This window comes from Lissotriton vulgaris, chromosome 7, assembly GCF_964263255.1.
Source record: "Lissotriton vulgaris chromosome 7, aLisVul1.2, whole genome shotgun sequence".
Taxonomy (NCBI): domain Eukaryota; kingdom Metazoa; phylum Chordata; class Amphibia; order Caudata; family Salamandridae; genus Lissotriton; species Lissotriton vulgaris.
The window spans coordinates 18,393,569-18,411,249 of NC_141695.1; the positions used below are offsets into that span (position 1 = coordinate 18,393,569).

Genomic DNA, 17,681 nt, shown 5'->3' on the forward strand with positions numbered 1-17,681 from the left:
AACAGCCAGGTCTTGAGTTGCTTCCTGAAGGCGAGGTGGTCTTGGGTCAGGCGGAAGTGGGTGGGGAGGGAGTTCCACTTCTTGGCGGCCAGGTTGGAGAAGGATCTTCCTCCCGTTGTGGCTCTTCGGATGCGGGGGACGGCGGCGAGGGCGTGGCTGGTCGATCGAAGCTGGGGGGTGGGAGTGTAGAAGTTGAGGCGGTCGTTGAGGTATCCTGGGCCTTGGTTGTGAAGCGCTTTGTGTGCGTGGGTGAGGAGTCGGAACGTGATTCTCTTGTTGACGGGGAGCCAGTGCAGGTCTCTTAGGTGTGTGGAGATGTGGCTGTGTCGGGGGATGTCCAGGATGAGTCGTGCTGAGGTGTTCTGGATCCGCTGGAGTCGTTTCTGGAGTTTTGCAGTGGTTCCGGCGTAGAGGGAGTTGCCGTAGTCTAGTTGGCTGGTGACGAGGGCCTGGGTGACCGTCTTCCTGGTTTCGGTGGGGATCCACCGGAAGATCTTCCGTAGCATGCGTAGGATGTTGAAGCATGACGAGGAGACGGCGTTGACTTGTCTGGTCATGGAGAGGGAGGAGTTCAGGATGAAGCCCAGGTTGCGTGCGTGGTCTGTTGGTTTGGGTGCGCTGCCCAGGGCGGGGGGCCACCAGGAGTCGTCCCAGGCGGAGGGCGATGATCCCAGGATGAGGACTTCCGTCTTATCTGAGTTCAGTTTCAGGCGGATGTTCATCATCCGCTCGGCTACGTCTTTCATCCCTTCGTGTAGGTTGGCTCTGGCGGTGGCGGGGTCGTTGGTGAGGGAGAGGATCAGCTGGGTGTCGTCGGCGTAGGAGATGATGTTGAGGTTGTGTTGGCGTGCGATGGCCGCAAGGGGACTCATGTAGACGTTGAAGAGGGTGGGGCTGAGCAAGCAGCCTTGAGGGACGCCGCAGATGACATCGGTGGCTTCTGATCTGAACAGGGGGAGGCGGACTCTCTGTGTCCTTCTGCCGAGGAAGGAGATGATCCATTCCAGTGCCTTCTCTTGTATTCCGACATTGCTGAGGCGCTGCACTAGGGTGCGGTGGCAGACAGTGACGAACGCCGTGGAGAGGTCCAGGAGGATGAGGGCTGCTGTTTCACCGTTGTCAAGCAGGGCTCGGATGTCGTCTGTGGCTGCGATGAGGGCGGTCTCGGTATTGTGGTTGGCCCGGAAGCCGGACTGCGAGAGGTCAAGGGATCCATTTGCGGCCAGCTGATTGTTGACGGTCTTCTCGATGACCTTGGCAGGAAACGGGAGGAGCGAGATGGGGCAGTAGTTTTTGAGGTCGGTGGGGTCGGCTGATGGTTTCTTCAGGAGGGCGCTGAGTTTGGCGTGCTTCCAGCTCTCCTGGAAGGTTGCGGAGTAGAATGAGGCGTTGATGATGTCCCGTAGATGGGGAGCGATGACGGAGTCGGCCTTGTTGAAGGCGTGGTGAGTGCAGGGGTCGGTTGGAGATCTGGAGTGGATGGAGTTCATCGTGCGGATGGTGTCTTCGGTGTTGATCGGGGTCCAGGCGTGGGGGGTGATGGTGGGGGGCGCTATCGAGACATTGGAAGGCCCCACCATTAAATATTATGTCCTTTTACACCCCCCCCCCCCGAGACTACATACCACCACACACGCGGCCACATGGTTATTGGAGTGGGCTGTCTCGTGGCACTTAATGGGGCATGGACTGCTTGCCGGTAAGACAGAGAACCCCTCCAGGAAGATCCTAGCTGACTTTGCCCGCAATTGGCCACGTTGATGTATGCCGGATGCAAAATCCATTAAACTGGCAGTATACTTTCCACTCTGGTGTACATGGAAGTCTGTCCCGCATAGACTATATATTTGAGCTGGCTGGACAACTTCCAGTGTTTGGTGAGACGAATCACCTCCCGAGAGGAATCTCTGATCATTTGCCGATCTGTACTCAGATTGGCAAAAAACCCTTGTCCAGTAATAAGGCGATGTCACTTATTCCATAGTACCTTAAAGTACCGTTTAGCCGAGCTGGTCTGCAAAGGGCTACGATCTGGTATAATGAAGAAAATGAGGGATTGGTAGAATCGGCCCGGGTCTTATGGGAGGCCTACAAGATGGCAATTAGAGACCAAGGAGTTTCTTTGATTGCTGGACATAAAAAAAGAGAAGCGGAAACAGCTGGAAGAAATAAAAGGAGAAATACAATAATTAGAATCTGAGCTATTACTGCCAGATCAAACAGATGTGCAACATAGGCAGTAAATTAAACCAAATGAGTATAGAGATATTGCTGAGAAAGCGGCAAGAGCCAAACACAGAGCGACCTACATCATTTATACGAGGTGGGGGATAGAGCGGGCAAGCTTCTCCCATGATTGGACAAGAGAGAAGGAGCTACCAAATGGGTATTTGAGATCACTCTATATAGGGGGGAGGGAAGTCATTGAGAGAACTGTAGGGAATAGCAGACACCTTCGCAGCTTACTATAGGCAGTTGTATATGCCTTTGGCTCGCATCACCCGAATCAAAGCGATGGAATTATTGGCAACTCTTGATATGCCCTCACTGGAGACAGTAGACAAGGATAGTTTAGAATCAGACCTTACAAACAGTGAAGTAGTATTGGCTTTCCTGGCATTAAAAGCTGGGAAAGCAATCGGCCCAAATGGCTTGCCGATTGAACTACATAAACTGACAGCGTCCAAAACTGGGCCATACTTAGTGAAGATGTACCAGGAAAGTCTTTGAATCGAGAAACTACCGGAAAATCAGAGGCTCGCAAATACCGCGGGAGAGTTGTGCGTCTTACAGAACAATATCACTGCTAAATGCAGAGGTTAAGATTTTAGGGAAAATGTGGGAAACCAGATTGGCTCCATTGCTACATAAGTTAATCCACCCCAACCAATCAGGCTTTATGCCAGGAAGAAATACCGCACTTAACTTGCAGCACCTTCAGGGAGTACTGAGAAGAGCAGACAGCATTCGAGAAGAGGCTGTTGTGGTGTCCTTGGATGCTAAGATGGCGTTTGACATGACAGCATGACCCTTCCTACTCCCTGTCCTCGGCAGACAAGGGTTTGGGAAGTTTTTAGCATGGGTCCGACTGTTTATATGCACAACCTTTAGCACAAGTTACGGTAAATGGGGGGGCGATAGGCGGTTATTAAATTACAAAGAGGGAGACAGGGATGTCCCCTCTCCCCTTTGATATTCGCATTAGTCTTGGAGCCACTAGCGGTGTAGATACGAGGTGACCAGCTTATTAGGGGACTCAGATGGACTGAAGATTGGGAGGATAGGATGTCCCTTTATGTGTGACATCCTTCTTTACTTGGTGAAATCCATCTCCTCCCTACATAAGGTGCTTCCTATCTTTACCCTGTATCAAAATTACTCTGGATACACCATAAACTGGGATATGTTGCTGATATACGTCCTCTATGGCCCAAGACTGAGACTTCCCAGAACTTGCACAGCAAGAGTGGTAATAGTAGGATTCCAATATCTGGGAATTTATGTTACTAAAGACCCTGTGGTCTTTTATGAAAGCAACTTCGCCCCTCCCTAAGTCGTCTTCGGGAAATGTACTACATTGTAAGTCTTTGCCCTTGTCACTGTTAGGTAAGGCCTCCTTATATAAAATGATGGTGCTTCCCAGCTTCTCATACATTTTGCAAAACAAGCCCTACTTGGCTCTCCCACATATTTTTGAGCGGTTGAAGCAGAGGTACGGACACTCCTTTGGGATGGAGGGACTCCACAAATAGCATTAAATAAATTGACTAAGAGCTGGTACGACAGAGGGTTTGCTCTTCTGGCTCTTCAATAGTATTACTTGGTGGCGCAACTTACAGTGATCAATCAGTGGGTTCATACCGCACATTACGAACCGGCCTATAGGATGGACAGACGATATTGGACCGAGGGGCTACCTTAGGGCCATCTATGGGGTCAAACGGAGAACACCAGTACCATAGTTAAGGTATGGCATACAGAGTCAGCGGCTCTAGGGTGGTGAGAGAAAACGACCCAAACCGCTCCATTATGGGACACAGCATGGGACACAGCAGGGGTGGGATTTTTGGCGAACTTCCCAGGTTTGGATAAATAGGACCTTATTGGCCTCTCAAGGGTGGGTGGCATGTGGGTGAATGGAAGGTTAGGCCCTTCGTCGACTTTCAAAAGAAGTATGAGTTACTGTTGTTCGAAAAATTACGCTGTATTCAGATAAGGCATGCTCTACAAATTGCCATTCCAAAGGGTACCGATCTCCCGGTCTCCTCCCCCCTAGAGGATAGGTTGCTAGACAACTGTCTGAAATCAAATAATCAGGGATTTGTGAAGCGTGCTAGTCCCCCATGAGGGTCTCAAGGCGCTGCGGGGAGGGAGGACATGCTGCTCAGAATCAGCCGAAAAGCCAGGTATTGAGGCTCTTCCTGAAGGTGTGCAGAGTGGGGGGGGTGGGAACGTCTAATGTTGAGAGGGAGCTTGTTCTAGGTCTTTAAAGCGATGTAAGAGTAGGCTCTTCCACCCGCTCTGGCTCTGTGGATGCACAGGGTTTCGGCGAGGTAGGAGGAGCGGAAGTCTCTCTTGGGTACGTGGAAGGAGACTCTTTGAGGTATTGTGGTCCGGTGTTTTGGAGGGATTTGTAGGTGTGAGTGAGTAGCTTGAAGATTACTGTCTTCTTGACCGGGAGTCAATGGTGGTCTCGTAGGTCCTGGGTGATGTGTTCATGTTGTGGCATGCCGAAGAAGAGTCTGGCAGTGATGTACTGGGTGGTTTGGAGTTTACGGAGCAGGGCTTTGTTGATTCCGGCATAGAGGGTATTTCCCTAGTCGAGTCTGCTTGTAATGAGTGCGTGGGCGATGGTCTTCCTGGATTCAGGGGGATGCACTTGAAGGTCTTGCGAAGGATGCGGAGAGTGTTGAAGCATGTGGAGGAGATGGCGTTGATCTGTCAGGTCATGATGAGGGAGGTGTCGAGTATGATGATGAAGTTCCGGACGATGACTTCGGTCTTCTCAGAGTTGAGCTTCAGACAGCTGCAGCTTATCCTGGATGCAAAATCTTTCATTCCTTCCAGGGAGCGGAGTCTTGTGGTGTCTGGTTCCTTCGTAAGGGAGAGGATGAGCTAGGTGTCGTGGTACCTATGATACTATGCTGAGTCCATGCTGTCCGACGATGGTGGCGAGGGGACCATGTAGAAGTTGAAGAGCGTGGGGCAGAGGGATGATCCTTGGGGTACTCAGCAGTTGATCTCTGTGGGTTCGGAGAGGAAAGGTGGAAGTCTGATTCATTGGGTTCCACCGGTGAGGAAAGAGCGGATCCAGTCGAGAGTGTTTCCCTGTATGCCAGCGTTGTGGAGTCTGGTTGTGAGAGTGTCGTGGGAGACGGTGTCAAAGGCTGCAGAGAGGTCTAGTAGAATGAGGGCCACGGTGTTGTCTGTGGCGGCGTAGAGGGTGGTCTCGGTGCTGTGGTAGCTGCGGAATCCGGATTTGGAAGAGTCGAGAATGGAGTTGGCTCCGATGAAGTTTGTTAACTGGATGTTGACGATCTTCTCGGTGACTTTAGCCACGGAGGGGAGGAGAGAGATGGGTCTCTAGTTTTTAAGATCTGTCAGTTCTGCAGAGGGCTTCTTGAGGAGGGGATTGACTTCTGCATGTTTCTAGTAGTCCGGGAATGTGCCGGATTCAAAGGTGGCGTTGATGGTGCGTCGTAGCTTGGGTGCTATAGCGGCGGCGGCTCTGTAGAAGATGTGCGTCAGGCAGGGGATGGTGGGGACTTCCTAGTGAATGCGCTTCATGGGCGTGGCAGTATCTTTGTTGGTGACCGGAATCCAGGCTGAGATGGTAGGCTGGCTGGCATTGCTGGAGGTAGGTGTGATTTCAGTGTTTGGTGTCGGTTTGTTGAAGTTGTCGTAGAGGACTTGATTTTGAGGTGGAAGTAGGAGCTGAGTCTGTTGCAGAGGTAGGTGTGATGTCCGAGGCTTTGCTGGGGGGTTTGGTGAATTTCTGAATGATGCTGAAGAGTGCCTTCAAGTTGCTGGAGTTGGCGAGGACTTTGTCCTGGATGAAGGTCCTTTTGGTGGAGTTGATGTGGTGGTTATATTGTGTCATGGTGTTCTTGTAGGTGGTCCAATCTTCTGGGGTTTTGCTGTTTCTCCATAATTGCTTCACATGTCTGCAGGTGCCTCTGGATTCTCATATGTCGGTGTTGAGCCAGGTGGCTTTCATGGGGCACTGTCTGTTGGAGTTGCGGAGGAGGGCGAGCTTGTCTGCGCAGTTAGTGATCCATCGGTGTAGTTCATCGGCTTCAGAGAAGCAAGGCTCTCCCACTGGACCACGAGGGACGAGGTGCAGGCAGGAGCCTGTAGATGGAGGGGGGCCTCGAACACCTACCAGAGAGAGGTGCTGCGGCAGCGGTGCAGAGATAGAGCTGCACAAGGGGAGACCAGGGTTTCTGAAAGAAAAAGCAATATCTTTAACCCATCAGAAAATACTAAACAATTCCCCCGACACCTTGGAGAAAGTGCGTGGTAAATGGGTGAAAAATCCAGGGCACTTGAGAGATGAGGAGTGGATGGAGGCGCTTGCGTCCCCCCGGGAGGTGAACAAATGGTCACAATTCAGATTGGTCCAACTAAAGATCATACACAGGACATATTATACATGCAGAACATTCGAATAAATCACCTGGGCAATGACTTTGGGTCACCTTAGGCCTCATGGTGGCCAAACATAACAGATAGAAAATGTAGGGCAGAGGTGGGGCCTACATCCCGGGATTGGGAATTTGACATGGATTGGTGCATGCAGGTGGAGAAGGTGGTCTACGAAGGGAGAGGTTGCCCACACGAATGGATGCAAGTTTGGGGGGCTGGAATGAAAGTAGAGGGATGCTCTGTCAGCTGGTTGGACGACGTCCCAGCTTGGGAGGGACTGAGGATTAGGTACAATAGCGATATTGTTGAGATCTGAAAATGGGGGAAAGGGTAAGCAACGTGGCATAACAAGGAGATGACTGTCCTGCTATGTATAAGACATTTAATTTGTGAGCCGACGAACTCAAGAGCTCCAAGAAGAACTGCCGAGCCCTCGAGAAAGTCTGGAAAAGGGATCCGACACCGGACAACAGGACCTCCTACAAACTTGCCACCCGGAAACACCACCAGCTGATCCGCGCCGCCAAGGGAACAGCATTCAAGGACCGGTTGGACAACAACGCACACAACAGCAAGGAACTCTTCAACATCGTGAAAGAGCTTTCCAACCCCAACGCGGGAAACAACGACATCACCCCATCGCAAGACCTCTGCAACTCCCTGGCTTCATACTTCCACAACAAGATCGCGGACATACACAGCAGTTTCAACAACCAACCAACGCACACCACGACCGACCAGCCAGCCCCCCCCACCACCACCCTCCGCGCCTGGACCCCGATCAGCACAGAAGACACCATCCGCACGATGAACTCAATCCACTCCGGATCACCAACCGACCCCTGCCCCCACCACATCTTCAACAAGGCCGACGCTGTCATCGCACCCCACCTGCGAGACATCATCAACACATCCTTCGACACCGCCATCTTCCCCGAGAGCTGGAAACACGCCGAACTCAGCGCTCTACTCAAGAAACCAACAGCGGACCCCACCGACCTCAAGAATTACCGCCCCATCTCGCTTCTCCCGTTTCCAGCCAAAGTCATCGAGAAGACCGTCAACAAGCAGATGGCCGCCTTCCTTGAGACGAACGGATCCCTCGACCCCTCACAGTCCGGCTTCCGAGCCAAACACAGCACCGAGACCGCCCTCATCGCCGCCACCGATGACATCCGAGCCCTGATGGACAATGGAGAAACAGCGGCCCTCATCCTCCTAGACCTCTCCGCGGCATTCGACACGGTCTGCCACCGCACCCTAATACGGCGCCTCAGCAACATCGGAATCCAGGACAAGGCGCTGGAATGGATCATCTCCTTCCTCGACGGAAGAACACAGCGAGTCCGCCTACCACCGTACAAGTCAGAGGCCTCCGAAGTCATCTGCGGCGTCCCCCAAGGATCATCCCTGAGCCCCACCCTCTTCAACGTCTACATGAGCCCCCTCGCGGCCATCGTACGCAAACACCACCTCAGCATCATCTCCTACGCCGACGACACCCAGCTGATCCTCTCCCTGACCAACAACCCCGCCGCCGCCAGAGCCAACCTACACGAAGGGATGAAAGAGGTAGCCGAGTGGATGACGACCAGCCGCCTGAAACTGAACTCGGACAAGACGGAGGTCCTCATCCTGGGCTCCTCTCCCTCCGCCTGGGACGACTCCTGGTGGCCTCCCGCCCTGGGCACCGCACCCAAACCGACAGACCATGCACGTAACCTGGGCTTCATCCTGGACTCCTCCCTCTCCATGACCAGGCAAGTCAACAGCGTCTCCTCGGCGTGCTTCAACATCCTACGCATGCTACGGAAGATCTTCTGGTGGATCCCCACAGAGACCAGGAAGACCGTCACCCAGGCCCTCGTCACCAGCCGACTGGACTACGGCAACGCCCTCTACGCCGGGACCACCGCCAAGCTCCAGAAGAGACTCCAGCGGATCCAAAACGCCTCAGCCAGACTCATCCTCGACATCCCACGATCCAGCCACATCTCCGGACATCTGAGAGACCTTCACTGGCTCCCCATCAACAAGAGAATCACCTTCCGCCTTCTCACCCACGCACACAAAGCCCTACACGACCAAGGCCCGAGCTACCTCAACAGCCGAGTCAACTTCTACGCTCCCAAACGCCACCTCCGATCAGCCAACCACGCCCTCGCCGCCGTCCCCCGCATCCGAAGAGCAACTACGGGAGGAAGGTCCTTCTCCTACCTGGCCGCCAAGACCTGGAACTCCCTCCCGTCCGACCTGCGCCTGACCCAAGACCACCTCTCCTTCAGGAAGAAGCTGAAGACCTGGCTGTTCGAGCAGTAGCGGAACCCCCCCCCCCCCCCCAGCGCCTTGAGACCCTACGGGTATGTAGCGCGCTTTACAAGTGTCACTGATTGATTGATTGATTGGCTGTGATGATTATTGCCGTCATGTGTCTTTTTTTCTTTTATTTATTTTTTGATTTCAATAAAAAGATATTTTAAAAAAAAAAGAATCCACATAGATAGACAAACGAGACAACATTCTGGAAACAATTTCATCTACAAGGCAGGCATTAGAATTCAAAAAGAGAAGGTTGTCTGACAGAGTCAAAGAGACGGAAATGTCCATATCACAACAGCAGCAATGTATGAAATTGGCGATACAATCCAAGACCTCACAAACAGGTCCAAAGAAGCAGACATGACATCACTCAAACAATGGCTGCAAACTGAAGTTGTGCCTCAGGGGCCTAACACGTGCTACCCCTAGATCCTTACTCTAGAGCAGAGGTTACTTTCTTTGCGCCAGGTCCTCATAAGCAAATTGTTTTGAGGTCTGACCCACTGTAATGACCGACTTTTTCGGCCCTCTTTAGAAGGAGGATGATGGAAAATGACTCCAGCCTATTACCCTTATAGTATAGGGATTAGGACTATATGTAGGACCTATCCATGAGGCACAGTAGTGCATTTTCGTACCCTTTTCTTTAGATCAGGGCTTATAAACTTAAGCTAGGGGATAGATATATAAGTATTAGTGATGATCCATCCTTTTGTAAGAGTGTTAGTATATCTTCCATGGAGTTATGCGTATTTTGGGCCTTGTAGGCCTTAAACGGGACAGACTCCATCTTGCCTTCTGCCCGGTAGCTTGAGAGGTTTTTTAGGTGAAGTGTATTGTTTTAGTTTTGAGGTGTTGTTCGCTTGGAGAGAACCGGCTCAGGCTGGCCCTTATCGAAAGACTGTATTTTTCTCCACTCCGAAGACACAACTTCAGGCCGGCCGGCTGGGAACGTGTCCTTGGTACGGGGAGGTATTTATTTATTTTATTTTATTTTATTTTTGCAATTTTTAAAGCGCGCAAATACCCATACGGGTGTCTCGGCGCTAGTGTTTACAGAGCTCACTGATGGTGTGACAGGGGAGTTAGGAAGATGAGAACAGCCATGTTTTAAGGCTCTTTCTGAATTTGAGGAGCGTGGGGGCAGTTTTGATATGAAGGGGTAGGGTGTTCCACAGTTTGGCCGTGGCGGTTGTGAAACATCTGTCTCCCCAGCTGGCCTTTCTTGTCCAAGGGACGTTCAGCAGGTAGGCAGAGGAAGATCGAAGGGTCCTGCGTTGTTCCAGTGGGCGGAGAGCTCTTTTTAGAAAATGTGGTCCTGCATTATTCAGAGTTTTATAGGCTATGCACAGAGCCTTAAATTTGATTCGGCTCCTAACCGGAAGCCAATGTAGTTCCTTGATATGAGCTAAGGTTGAAGTGAACTTAGGAATGGATAGTAGGGTTCTGGCCGCCGCGTTTTGTACTGTCTGGAGCTTGTTGAGAACCTTTTCTTGGGCATTTAGGAGAAGAGAGTTACAATAGTCGGTTCTCGAGAACACTAAGGTGCTGATGAGTGTTTTGCCCGCGGACTGTGGTAGGTAAGGAAGTAATTTTTTAATTTTTTTTAGAGTGTAGAAGGCAGATGATACAACAGCATTGGCGTGGTGTATGAAAGTAAGCTTATTGTCAAAAATGACTCCGAGGTTTCGGACCTTGACCACCGGTTGGGGGGGGGGACCCCATCTGAGGTGGCCACCATTGAGGGGACCATGCTGGGTGCAAGCTCCTGAATGTCATCACCTCCGTTTTGTCGGAGTTAAGTTTGAGGCAGTTTGATGACATCCAGGAGCTTATTGCCTTCATTCCCTCTTGAAAATTGGCGGGGATAGATGCTCCGTTGTTGTGCACTGATAATACTAATTGGGTGTCGTTGGCGTAAGTTGTCAGGTACAAGAATTTGGTGGGCGGCAGGTTACTGGCCGTAACTTTCCATGAAGGGACAGGCTTTGATATTAGCGAAAGTATTAGGCAATGAGTCAGTCAGTCTGTAGGCGGCAGCTAGCCGTTAGCATCTATGCCATTAATTATTTCCAGGCAGACAGTCGCCATTTTGAAGTCCAAGAAAGATTCTGAAACCGAGACTCTCTGAGAAAGACTGAAGGAGAAGCAGCGCGGAGCGAACAGAGACAGAGAGAGAGAGAGACGGTAGTTAATAGCGAGCAAGGTTCCAGTGACTTGGAGGGAAGCAGAGGAGATCGAGCATAGCGGTGCAGACGTGTACCCGTGACTGCTAAGGTGTGATTCCGAGACGAGCCAAGACACAGACGAGAAGGGAGCCTAGATGCCTGCCGAACCCCGACTTCATATTAACCAGGTGACCTCCGCCCTTTCCCTTACAAAGCGCGCATTCTAACCTTTTACTTTTCTTTGCAGAATATATATATATATATATATCTATGCTATCGTGTAGAATTGTGTTTATTTTTATTGTAATAAAATACCCCAGTTCTTAGTGAACCGACATGTGCCTTGTATTCTTGTTCAATCGGGGTAACCTGGTCTTCTAGTCAGACATTGTTTGCATGAACGGATGCGACTCCCGATCAGGTAAAAAATGACTGAGCAATGAGGGAGAGAGGGAACGTTTGATGCCAAGAGCAGAAGGTACATATTTCAATTTGGAAAGCCATACTGATTTCTATTATCGTAGTTTTATCCTGAGTAGACAATGAGAGACTTCTTCCCTAAGTGTTCATAGGAAAGTGATCGTCGTTGGTACACGGCGTTAATGAGAGCACCGGAAGGATACGGTGTGTAGATCCGCCGGATTGCGGATCTTGTGTGAATGAGAGCACCGGAAGGATACGGTGTGGAGGTCTGCCGGATTGCGGATCGTGTGTGAATGAGAGCACTGGGACTGCAGGCCCGTGTGTAGACACGCCGGATTGCGTGTCGAGTGAGCACTGAGGGAGATCAGTGTGTAAGAGTACATATTCAGACCTGCCCCAGGGCAGATTAGTCTGGGCCTAAGTGGCCGCGAGACTAGTTGGTGTCAATAGGATATTGTAGAAAACCTACGCATGTTTATTGCTATTTTCCCCATCTTTAGGTACGAGATGTACATACACATATATCTATACCCATTGTAAATACGTTCTAAGGAGGGAGCTGATTACGTTCCGGCTGGGTTAGAGGGGCTCCTAGGAGCTGATTCCATCTGGTCCGAAAATCCGGTCGGTACACCCACCTCTCCAAACTTTTATGGCAAGGATTGGGGGAAGTGGGAGGCATAGAACATATGAGATCATTTCAGGGATACATTTCTGTAGTTCATAATCCACACTAAAAGAAAGACGCATAAAAGAGTAAATGCGTCAAACAAACAGAAATTGAAGGTAAACACTGCCCCAGATATTAAGGGTGTTGAGAGACCTGCATATTCCTGCTTCTGCTGCACCAATGATAGCTACAGGTAGCAGGCTGTCTTCCCTGCATCTCACCCCATGCTCGCTATCCCTCACCATCACTTCAGTCTTCAAACCGTCTCTCTGCACTTTCTGGAGAAAAACAATGAGCTGCCACATGTTGCTCCCTATTTTGCAGCTATAGTGCAGCTGAGTCCCAATTCCATCAAGTAAAATGCTCCTCCATGTTCCTTTTTTGAAGTGAGAGTCATATCTGTGATGCAGGGGGCCCCTTGGACCCCTGTGCTGCTGCACCTGCTTCGCTAATGATGGCCGTTGCCTTGCAAGCTGACTGTGAACTCTGCCCTTTATTAAAAACATGGTCCTCATGGTCCTCATCCTGTCTCACCCCTTTCCCAGACATCTCTCTGAGGCACAAACTAAGTTATCCCCTCCGATAACATGTTATGCCTCCCTTGGGCTACTGCTCCCTGCGCCCTTTGTTTTTTTTGGTGAATTTCTATGTTTTTTTTAATTCTATTCCTAACTAGAAGGTCTCTGTGACCTTTGTTTTTGTCAGTGACTAAATAAATAAATAGCTAAATATTACCGGCTGGCGGTCGACAGTAATTACGTATAGTTAGGACCAGGTTTCCATAAGAAAAGCGTTATGACTTGCTTATACCTTTGGAGCTGTTTGACGAATTTTCACAAACGTTCCCCCAAAAAAGTGTCAAGCTGGGGTTTGTTGTGCATGGAAAGTTTCGGGGTGGTCCGTCAAGTGGGTGCCCAGTAAAAGGAGGGTAAAAAAGTGAGTTTCCCATGTTAATTCCAATTGAGTCTATCGACACGACTATAGCCCAAACCGCTGGACGGAATTACACCAAATTTGGCAGAAAAGTGGCGTTTGGTTCGCAGATCATGCTTCCAGTTATTTGGTGACAATCCCTTCTGTAGTTTTGGAGATATTAAAGGAAATCCAAATTTGTATACCTAAGGTCATAAAGCCTTCGCAAATAATGATAAGCTCATGCAGAACTCTGATTAGGGGGCAACACTTAAACCAGGAAGTGTTTGCATTCATCTTGGAACTCTGCTTCAGCCAAGTCGCCCCACCCAAAAAACAAAAACCAACAAAAGAAAAGGGAGCAGGGTATGAATGTCCTAACCACCTAGTCTTTGTCCCGGTGTTCCCATAGGGACTCTAAAAAATGAATTGGAAGGTTCCCCTGGTTCAATTCACAGGGAGGGGAGCAAATACAAAGCAAAATTTCGAGGGACCCTGTGAGTTGTTAGTCAATATAGTTGGACCAATGTGTTTATTATGTGTGAGCAGTATAATATTTAGATCGCGGGGGGGGACTTTTTAGAGGCCAGAATTTCTATACATTATATATGACATTCATACCAATGGGTGACACAGGAAGAAAAAGAGATAAAACTGAAGTGTATATAAAAATATATAAAGTGCAATTTATTTGGGTACCCAAATAAATTGCACTTTATATATTTTTATATACACTTCAGCCTGTCTCCTCCTCTCTCCCCCTCTCCTCTCTCTCCTCACTCTCCTCACTCTCCCCTCTCTCGCCTCTCTCCTCCTCTCCCCCTCTCTCTCTCCTCCTCTCTCCTCCTCTCCCCTCTCTCCTCACTCTCCCCTCTCTCGCCTCTCCCCACTCTCGCCTCTCCCCACTCTCGCCTCTCCCCACTCTCGCCTCCCCCCACTCTCGCCTCCCCCCACTCTCGCCTCCCCCCGCTCTCTCCTCTCTCCCCCTCTCTCCCCCTCTCTCTCTTTCCTCCTCTTCCCTCTCTGCTCACTCTCCCCTCTCTCGCCTCTCTCCTCCTCTCTCCCTCTCCCCTCTCTCTTCACCCCAATGACTGCTCTCGCCTCTCCCCAATCTCGCCTCTCTCCTCCTCTCCTCCTCTCTCCTTCTCTCTCTCCTCCTCTCCCCTCACTCTCCCCTCTCTCGCCTCTCCCCTCTCTCGCCTCTCTCCCCTCTCTCCTCACTCTCCCCTCTCTCCCCCTCTCCCCACTCTCCTCTTCTCCCCTCTCCCCTCACTCTCCCCACTCTCGCCTCTCTCCTCCTCTCTCTCTCCTCCTCTTCCCTCTCTCCTCACTCTCCCCTCTCTCACCTCTCCCCATTCTCGCCTCTCCCCACTCTGGCATCTCTCCTCCTCTCTCCCCCTCTCTCCTCCTCTCCCCTCACTTTCCCCACTCTCGCCTCTCTCCTCCTCTCTCCTCCTCTCCCCTCTCTCCTCCTCTCCCCTCTCTCCTCACTCTCCCCACTCTCGCCTCTCCTCCTCTCCCCTCTCTCCTCCTCTCCCCTCTCTCCTCACTCTCCCCACTCTCGCCTCTCTCCTCCTCTCCTTCTCTCTCCCCCTCTCTCTCCTCCTCTTCCCTCTCTCCTCACTCTCCCCTCTCTCGCCTCTCCCCACTCTCGCCTCTCTCCTCCTCTCTCCTCCTCTCCCCTCTCTCCTCCTCTCCCCTCTCTCCTCACTCTCCCCTCTCTCACCTCTCCCCATTCTCGCCTCTCCCCACTCTGGCATCTCTCCTCCTCTCTCCCCCTCTCTCCTCCTCTCCCCTCACTCTCTCCACTCTCGCCTCTCTCCTCCTCTCTCCTCCTCTCCCCTCTCTCCTCACTCTCCCCACTCTCGCCTCTCCTCCTCTCTCCTCCTCTCCCCTCTCTCCTCTCTCCTCACTCTCCCCACTCTCGCCTCTCTCCTCCTCTCCTTCTCTCTCCCCCTCTCTCTCCCCCTCTTCCCTCTCTCCTCACTCTCCCCTCTCTCGCCTCTCGCCTCTCCCCACTCTCGCCTCTCTCCTCCTCTCTCCTCCTCTCCCCTCTCTCCTCCTCTACCCTCTCTCCTCACTCTCCCCACTCTCGCCTCTCTCCTCCTCTCTCCCCCCTCTCTCCTCCTCTCCCCTCTCTCCTCCTCTCCCCTCTCTCCTCCTCTCCCCTCTCTCCTCCTCTCCCCTCTCTCCTCCTCTCTCCTCTCTCTCCTCCTCTCCCCTCTCTCCTCACTCTCCCCTCTCCTCCTCTCCCCTCTCTCCTCCTCTCCCCTCTCTCCTCCTCTCTCCTCCTCTCTCCTCTCTCTCATTTCTCCTCCTCTCTCCCCTCTGCTATCCTCCTCCCCCTCTCTCTCTCCTCTCTTCTCCCCTCTCACTTAGTCCTCTCCTCCTAAGCCTCCCTCTTTTATTATGCAACATCTTGGTTTCTCACCTCTTCTGCCTCCCCGACCTCCCCCTTTCAAGTTGAAGAAGTGCAGGTGAGTGCAAGTGTGTCCAAGTGCGCCAACAGCTCTACTGCAATATAGTACAATGTGCTATAGCATTCCTATCACAACCTATATCGACTGTTGTCAGTGACTGTAAACATAATATAATGCAGGTGCTATAGCATCCCTCCCTATGACGAACTATACTAACTGCTGTCACTGACTGTAAATATAACGCAGAGCAGCCTGCTAATGTATAGATGCTCACCTGCCTTATTCAGAGCCCGGAGGACCTTCTTGGCTGCTGACAGCAGAGTCTAAGATGCCTCTAGTGCTTAATTTGAGCCGGAACTTTTCTTTCTTGAACAGCTATAGAGCAAGAGAGGAAGAGAAACATGTAAAAAAAGAGAACAAGGCGGGACGCAGGGATGACAAAAGAATCTGCAGGAGTGAGATAAAGAGACAGGAGGTGCCTGGTGCTGGATTAATGCAAGAGAAGGAATCGAGGCGCTAAAGTCATAACACCTGAGAAGAGAAAACAGGAAACGATGATGCACAGCGCATTGGAAACATTGCTTTCTGTTTTAATCGAAATAAAGGGTCTGAAAACGAAAAACATATAATTTCTCCCCCATGACATCCTCAGCAGAGGACCCCATCCTCACCAGAGGGCCCCATCCTCAACAGAGGGCCCCATCCTGGGGGGTGACATCCTCAGCAGAGGGCCCCATCCTCCCCAGAGGGCCCCCTCCTCACCAGAGGGCCCCATCCTGGGGGGTGACATCCTCAGCAGAGGGCCCCATCCTCACCAGAGGGCCCCATCCTCACCAGAGGGCCCCATCCTGAGGGGTCACATCCTCAGCAGAGGGACCCATCCCTGGGAGAGTCACATCCTCACCAGAGGGCCCCATTCTGGGGGGGTCACATCCTCAACAGAGGGCCCCATCCTGGGGGGGGGGGGTCACATCCTCAACAGAGGGCCCCATCCTGGGGGGGTCACATCCTCTCCAGAGGGCCCCATCCTGGGACCGGGGGTGGGGTCACATCCTCAACAGAGGGCCACATCCTTAGGGGTCACAGAGGGCTCCATCCTGGGGGGTCACAGAGGGCCCCTGGGGGTTAGCACATCAGGGGGCCCCCTCGAGGGGGGGGGGGGGGGGGGAACACATTAAATAAGACGTGAGGCTGGATAAGGAATGAACCGGGCCTCCGTGTTTATGGATGTTTAGTTATTTTGATATATTGTGTCCGCACTCACCGTCCGCCGCTCTCGGTCCACACTCCATGGACAAGAGAAGAGAGGACTTTGGACAGGTAAACAGGTGGCACTGGAAGTCAGGCAACAGGTGGACGGAAGTCAGACACTTCATAGGGCAGGAAGGTAGATAATGCGGAAGTCAGGCAACAGGTGGGACCGGAAGTCAGGTCTCACCTAAAGAAGAGAAGCCAGAACTCTTGTCAAGCCGCGTGTGCGTTTACCCTGAAGACCGGCCAATGTTCGAGTGCCACGCACACATTGATGACACTGCAGGTATGATGTCATTGCGCCCAGGCGATGCCAGTGACGCGCTTTCGTCCAATCACAGGCCTTCATTGCACCAATGTTTGCAAGTTTGTGCTGTCACAAACTGACAAAGTAGACGCTGTGCACAAGTGCAATGGACAAACACTTTCTCTGCTTGGATTTACAAAAAAAAGGCACTCCATCATATCCACCTGTGCAGATTATTCCAAATCTGTATAACTGTGCAATGGATCCTCATCAGGGTTTTTAGACACCTGACTAACACCGGAAAGTAGTTCATGATTTTTGTGTGTACCATACAATCTCATTGCATAAAACAAAATGTAAGGTTGTGGGCATTGTCTTAAAGTGAATCAAACACATTTCTTCAATAGCTCCTCAAGTGGTCTAATGGGCAAATACTACATTTAAGGACGCAGTATGTTATCAAATGTGTTCAGGGAAGAAGTCTGTGCACCAGAAAGAACCCGACATCTTGAAATAATTGAGCTTCTTCGTTCTTGTTCTCATTGTGGATCATAGTGTAAAAGAGCTTGCGGTGTCTGATTAGGTACTGTGAACATGCCTATGTGTTGAGGGTTGGACCCACAATC

The 17,681-nt window shown here is 51.3% G+C and overlaps 1 protein-coding gene across 2 annotated transcripts in view; it reads right to left on the minus strand.

The window, feature by feature from the left end:
• LOC147700538 (uncharacterized) overlaps positions 1–17,078 on the minus strand; it is a 111,463-nt gene extending 94,385 nt beyond the window's left edge. The window contains exons 1-2 of one of the 2 annotated variants that reach the window (XM_086929688.1): positions 16,822–17,078; positions 15,836–15,932 (exon numbers count right to left, since the gene is read on the minus strand). The gene's annotated coding sequence lies outside the window, so the exon portion shown is untranslated. Of the gene's footprint in view, positions 1–15,831; positions 15,933–16,821 lie in introns of both variants that reach the window. The other variant, XM_086929687.1, reaches the window with a different exon arrangement.
• Positions 17,079–17,681: the final 603 nt, after the last annotated feature.